The following is a 7,446-nucleotide window of genomic DNA, read 5'->3' on the forward strand; positions in this document are numbered from 1 at the left end:
AATGGTTTCAAGACTCCGTTCAATTTGGGCTAGACAAACATCCATACCCGACTGGAATCCAAAGTCAGCTAGATTTTAAATCCACACATCAATACTTTTCCATCAAATGACTCAGTCAGCTATTGCAGCATCAATAACCAACGGTAATTGGAAGTTTTCTCTATCAAAATAAATGAAGAAAAAAGAAAGTTCGAGGTGAGTGTCTAGTAGTAGGTGACATCCTGAGAAGGAAAATGGTGAGCAGCTCAAAGAAAAGTGGCCATATTGTGAAGGAAATAAGTAACTATTGAAGAACTAAAGCAGATTAAGAAGACATATACCTGTTTGTGAAAACCAGTGATGGTTAATTTCCGTGGCAGTGACAGTGAAGTTTTGCTCTAGAAATGGTTTCAAGACTCCGTTCAATTTGGGCTAGACAAACATCCATACGCGACTGGAATCCAAAGTCAGCTAGATTTTAAATCCACACATCAATACTTTTCCATCAAATGACTCAGTCAGCTATTGCAGCATCACTAACCAATGGTAATTGGAAGTTTTCTCTATCAAAATAAATGAAGGAAAGAAAAAGAAAGTTCTAGGTGAGAGTTAGTAGTAGGTGACAACCTGAGAAGGAAATTAGTGAGCAGCTCAAAGAAAAGTGGCCATTGTTTATTCGGGTCAAAACTGAACCGGATCCGATACAAAATTCGGACCCATTTGCGAGAATAGTCATGTCTATTCTGTTGAACTTATTCCATGGAAGAGTTGCGCCTCTTCCATTGGAAAGTCACCATAACCATTCGAAAAGTCACCAATTTGCCTATATAAGTAGGTCCCCTTCACATTCATTTGATCATCGAATTCATCTTGTATTTTATCATTCTTCTGTAAAAGAGAGTTACGCACAATAAGGTTCATCAGACTTGTAGATTGTAATGCTGCTTCTGCAAGATTTGATCGTTATATCTTGGGAGATGAACATCCGATAAAACTCGTGAGCACCATAGCTGGGGATGAATTTGTCTTAAGGAAATTGTGTCTAACACAAGTCTCACTCAAATTATTTTCTATTTTTGTTTCCAGAATTATACATTGTTTGTCAGTAAGTTTTTCTAAGTTATTTTCTGGTTTCGGTAAATTTATCTTTGGTTTTAATTTTTATATTTGTTTCAAAATTTGGTTCAGATTTTTATCTTTTTTACACATGGTACACATAAGATTTTGTCCAACAAAAGACATATTGTTCAAACACTAACCTTGATCACAATCTATTCTAACTTTTACAAAATTTCTTATCATCTCCTAGTACTGCTGTTTAGGCATTATTGTCGTTTATGGAAGGATTTCCCAAGCACAACTAGAACTTAATGACACCAAAATACAATGAGAAGACCACTTTCACAACTCAATAGGAAACATTTTGCTGCAAGGTTACGCCATTTGGATTAAAGAATGCTAGAGTCACACATCAAAAAGCAGTCACAACATTGTTACATGACGTGATCCACAGGTAGAGGTGTATGTCAATGATATGATTGTCAAGTCCAAATAGAAATTTGAACATGTATAGGTGTTTCAAAAGTTCTTCGACCGATTAGATAGTATAGACTTGAACTGAATCCACGGAAATGACCATTTGCAGTTACAGCAGAAAAGTTGTTAGGTCTTTTTAACACTCAACACAGCACTGAAGTTGACCCCAGTAAGATAAAGGCTATCCTCAAAATGGCACCGCCTTAAACTAAAAAAGAAGTCAGAAGCTTCATGGAGCCCCATTGATTTTGTACTTGTTAGTAACTGAGACTACAATGGGATGTGTGATGGCACAAGAAAATGATAAAGGATTGGAAGTAGAAGAACATGCATCTAGAAAAGACATGTTGGGCTTTAATATGGGCTACCAAAGAGATTGCAACACTACATGCTAGATTATCCTATTAAGTAGATTTCTTTAATGGATTCTCTCAAATGTCTCTTTGAAAAATCAACTTTGGTAGGAAGAATGGCTAGATGGTTGCTACTGTTGTCAAAATTTGATATCAAGTTCGTCACCAAAAAGTCAGTTAAAGGAAAAACAGAAGTTTTGCTCTAGAAATGGGAAGAAGTCAGATGTCTGCTAGGCTGTGGTCTTTTCTATCTTTTGCAAACCAGCTACAGACACCGGAGAAAATAATATCCTCCATGGGTGCAGATGTCGTATTTTTATTCGGTGAAATGAGGTCTCTAATTTCTATATCTTCTTTTTTGTCATCTTTTGTAATTTCTTGAATCTAAAAGACTCATTATTAATTGTTGTAAGGTATTGCAGAAAGTGACTTACTAAAATTTTAAGTCATTTCCTAAGTAAGAAAAGTAAGAGATTCTTAAATGTGTAGTCACAAAACCTCTGGATTCACAAGCATTCTAAGCCTATAAAGAGGAGTCAAAAGTAAAGGATTAGGAAATTAAACAAGAGAGGGCAGCGAAGATAGTCTTGAAACCTTCCATTTATGCACCATCAGAACACCATATTAAAACCTTCTCTACCATATTAGTTGTTCACCGCTTTAAAAACCTGTATACATCCTTCAAGAGAGTGCTGATCAAGAAGGCAAACCGAAGCAAATCCAAACATAACAGTTCAAAAACCAATAGCCAAGAAAAATATTTTAAAGGTTTTTTTGAGGCAGACATCTATACTATTCCATCTACCTAATTCTAGTGTTTGCATTGCATTGCATGACATCTTCGACTTTTATTGGTTTTGGCTGCATGCTCTCTACTATCATCTTTGGCTTGCTGGAAACATTGTTCTGTCATGAGCGCATATGATTGCCTTTTAAATGGAAGTTGTATGCTTTGGTTAAGAGTAGTTTAGGATGCAGGCTTAACATATAGTTTTATTTAGGCATGTTTTAGACACTTTTTCGATTTACTGGATTTTCTGCTATGGATATGTGTTTTGGCTTATTAGAGTCGTTTTGTGTACATTTTTGTTTGATATTTTCAATTTTTGTTTTCATTTACTTCGAAAATTTGGTAACAAAAGCTTATGTGGTTCGTATATTTTGGTTTTTATGAAAGTAGAATTGAATAGAGAGAAGCATTTGCCAAGAAGCTAGAAAGAAGCAAGCCAGCCATGGCTTCCTCACAAGGAATGCAATTGCAGCTACTACCCATCATCACCATGCTAGTACTAGTACAAGTAATAGTGGTGGTGGTATTGTCATTATCAGCAGCAACAATTGCAGCACCACCAACAGAGCAAGATTTGAAAAATCTTGGCTGCTTGAACCGTTGCGGGAATGTAAAAATTTCATACCCATTTGGTGTGAAAGAGAAATGTTATATTAATGAACATTTTTTGATTAATTGCTGACTCCAAACCATATTTGCAAAAAAGTGACATCCCTGTTACAAATATTTTGCTTAAGGAGGAAGAGTTAGGCATTATGAATCCTGTAACTTGTGCTTGTTATGGCGGGTCCGTGTCAAATTGTTATCAGCCACCAGAGCTTGGGTTCACTGCTATCCAAAAACAAGTTCACTGCTATTAGATATGCTATTAGATATTCTGCATATCTAATACCAAAAACAAGTTCACTGCTATTGGTTGCGACACCCGTGCTACTATCCAAGTATCTGGAGAGAATTATTTCGTTGCAACCGGGTGTGAGTCCCAATGTCGCACGATCAATCACATTCCCGATGGACCTTGCTCTGGAATTGGCTGCTGCCAGACCTCCATCCCTAAAGGAGTCGGCTATATGAACATTCTTCTGCAGAGCTACATTAATCATGAAAACGTATCAAAATTCAATCCTTGCAGCTATGCTTTTGTTGTTGAAGAAGGTGCTTTTAATTTCTCCAAAAGCTACGTGAGAAATTTTACAGAAGAAATGATGCCGATAGTGCTTGATTGGGAGGTAGGGAATAACAGGACGTGCAGAGACTCTAAAAGAAATCTGGAAAGTTATGAATGTGGAGAAAATAGTGATTGTTATGATTCAAAAAATGGACGTGGGTATTTCTGCAAGTGCAGGATTGGTTACAAAGGGAACCCGTACGTCTTAGATGGTTGCCAAGGTTCGTATTCAATTAGTTTCATCATATTGGATTTATTTGCTTTTGTTATTAGATATTGCTTATGATGTGATGCTTAATTTTCATATAGTCTTCTTCTCTGTTTTTTTATTTTTTATTTTTTTATTTTTATAATTGTTTTGCAGACATAAAGGAGTGTGAAGATCCAAAGCTCAACATGTGTGAACACAAAAATAAATGTGTTGACATGACACCTGGGAATTATGGCCGAAGATTCAACAGTTGCATTGCTAATCAATTTCTTGCCCCAAAGGATACCGCGATGATGACAGAACAGATGAAACAGGTTGCATTGCTAATCAATTTCTAGCAATTCAGATTGCGGTTGGTCAGTGTATATACGTCTGTGCCAAAATATCCTCTTCACAAATTTTCCAACTTTACTTCAGGAAAAAGTTCAGGTGAAGAGAAGGTTTCAAACACAGAATGCATAGAATGTGACACATTTGTGCATTATGTGTTTGTAACTTATTGTGCACATAGCACATCTGTAACTTGAGTGGTGATGGCATGTTTTCCTTATGGCAAATTTAAGTAAATATATAAATACAACACATTTTATTCTTGAGTTGCGTTATATATAATGTCATTTCTTATACTATCATTTTTTTATTCCAAGACATGGTAATGGTTCCACATTAATAAATGCATATAAGGCCTATTCACTTGTTGAAGTGAAGAAATGATGTAAGAAATATGATTATATGTAGTAATTTTCTATATTCTTTGAAGAAGAATATTTAGAATTACTAATTGTGTAATGTCATACAAACTAATAAGTCATACAAACTTTTTCATATTATTTAAACGAGTCATGTTATTTGTAAGTTTCATTATTACATGTGACATCATTAATAAATAAAATTATAAAATTTGTTTGTTTGCATAACATTTTCTGCACTAATAATTGTGAATTGATACCTCATAATTTTATTTTTATTTTCATAATGAATTGTACCTGTGTATTGAATAAAGAGTAGTGTTACTTTACTCTAAAAATTAGATCTATTTTTCAAAGACAATAGTGTGACAGTATATTAGAATATCTAAAGCAACTCTCTCTCTCTCTCTCTACATATTATTGGGTTTCGAAAAGTGAGCTTGTATATCATTTTCCTTGAATAAAAGCTATAAAAAAGTCGCATCTTTGTGCAAAATCTCTTAATTTAGTTAATACAATATTCTTAATCGATTAATTTAGACGGTCTAAATCTTATATTTCCGAAAGAATTAGTGGAGAAAAAATAAAAAATTTATTGTACTTCGTTACTCTTCTATCACTTTTTTTTTTTTTTTTTTTTTTCGTCTTCTTCACAAATTCAAATTCAAATTCAAAATCTAAATATATGGTTGATAGAAAGTAACGATTTCTAGTGTACACTTTTATAGTTGGAAATTTATGAAATATTTGGATTATGTGTAGCTTTAATGTTTAAACAAATAATGTCATTGTCAGTTTGTATTACATATGCATATTTTGTGAACAGTGTATCACCCATACTTTATTCTCCTGCTGTCGTGGGTGCAATTTCTTGATTATCAATACCAGAAACACACCAAAACAATAATAATCATAAATAAATAAAGGGGCTTGGAAGTTAGCGCAAGAAAAGTGAGAAAAAAAAAAAAAAAAGGTTCATTCAAGTTGATATGTATTTCTACACTGATTCACAAGTCAGTTCTCAAGATAAAATTATCAAATTGAATGTCCTATTGAGCTAAAACTTTGATCTTTAACATATAGGTGCATTCCAATTCATCATACAATTGAGATGTTTCTATAACTAATTGTTGCTTTGCTCGAGTATAAAATTCTTTATATGCTTAATTTTGAATCAATATGTTGGCAAGATGTTTATATTAGTTGTTACTTATGACTTGTTTGAAATGCAGGTTTTGCCATTGGTGCTTTGGTTGTTTTGGTGAGTAGCTCCTGGTCGTACTGGATTTTCAAGAAAAGAAAGCTCATCATACTTAAAGAAAAGTTCTTCTCGCAGAATGGTGGATTAATGTTGAAACAACAACTCTCTAGATTAGAGAGATCAACTCAGGAATTGATCAAAATATTTAATTCAGAAGAGCTCAAACAAGCTACCAATAACTATGATGAGAGTAGAATTGTTGGCCGAGGAGGTTTTGGAACAGTTTACAAGGGAATTCTACCAGAGAACAAGATAGTGGCTATTAAGAAATCCCAAATGGTGGGTGAAAATCAAATAGAGCAATTCATCAACGAGGTGGTCGTGCTTTCACAGATCAATCATAGGAATGTGGTCAAACTCTTAGGTTGTTGTTTGGAAACTCAAGTCCCTTTACTTGTTTATGAATTCATTACCAATGGCACTCTCTTTGAGCATATAAATAACCAATGTACGGCATCTAATATATTATTGGAAAATTGTTTGCAAATCGCTGCTGAAACTGCTGGAGTATTGTCATATTTGCACTCTGCTGCATCGATTCCTATCATCCATAGAGATGTTAAGGCTACAAATATACTCTTAGACGATAATTACATTGCAAAAGTGTCAGATTTTGGAGCATCAAGGTTTATTCCACTAGACCAAAATCAATTAGCCAGTGGTACAAGGAATTCTTGGATACTTAGACCCTGAATGCATGCTCACAAGTCAGTTCACTGAGAAAAGTGATGTTTATAGCTTCGGAGTAGTCCTTGTAGAATTAATCACAGGAAAGAAAGCGTCGTCATTTGACAGGCCAGAAGAGGATAGATGCCGGGCTATGTATTTTATTTCTTGTATGAACAATGATTGCTTGAACCAAATTATTGATGAACACATGGTAATTGAAGGAAACACTGAGGAGCTCAAAGAAGTTGCAAATCTTGCAAAGAGATGCTTGAGAGTAAAAGGGGAGAAAAGGCCTTCTATGAAGGAAGTAGCGATGGAACTACAGGGGTTGATTAGGAAAAGGACATCTAGAAATGATTTGAATCCTGCAAAGATTAAGTACTTGCTTGGTAAGGCATCAACTGGATATGTAGTTAGAGGTTATAGAAGCAACACCACGACGGCTAGGGTTGATAGCATGGCGGAAGATATGCTATTGCATGGTGGGAGGTGATTTGATTGTTTTGTGCTTGTCCATGATGGTAAAACTTCATTGATGAATTGTTGCACCTGCATATAGGTGATTACTTCTTTTAAATTTCTTCTACTTTCTTATGTAAAAATTTGTTAGTGACTCGCTCACTTTTCATTATTCTTGTCCGTTCATATCATTTTGTATTATATTTTTTTTTTTGTATTTCTAGACTTATCAAAATACATATAAACAAATAAAATTTACAGAATTTGTTAGTGGGACTCGGTTATGAAATTCTTGTCCATCCATATGAATTCAATGTCATGTTGTGACATC

At 34.4% G+C, this 7,446-nt stretch overlaps 1 pseudogene; it reads left to right on the forward strand.

The window, feature by feature from the left end:
* Nucleotides 1-863: 863 nt before the first annotated feature.
* On the forward strand, nucleotides 864-7,149 carry LOC114267567 (wall-associated receptor kinase 5-like; annotated as a pseudogene).
* Nucleotides 7,150-7,446: the final 297 nt, after the last annotated feature.

This window comes from Camellia sinensis, chromosome 3 (assembly GCF_055761805.1).
Source record: "Camellia sinensis isolate YWXY chromosome 3, ASM5576180v1, whole genome shotgun sequence".
NCBI lineage: Eukaryota > Viridiplantae > Streptophyta > Magnoliopsida > Ericales > Theaceae > Camellia > Camellia sinensis.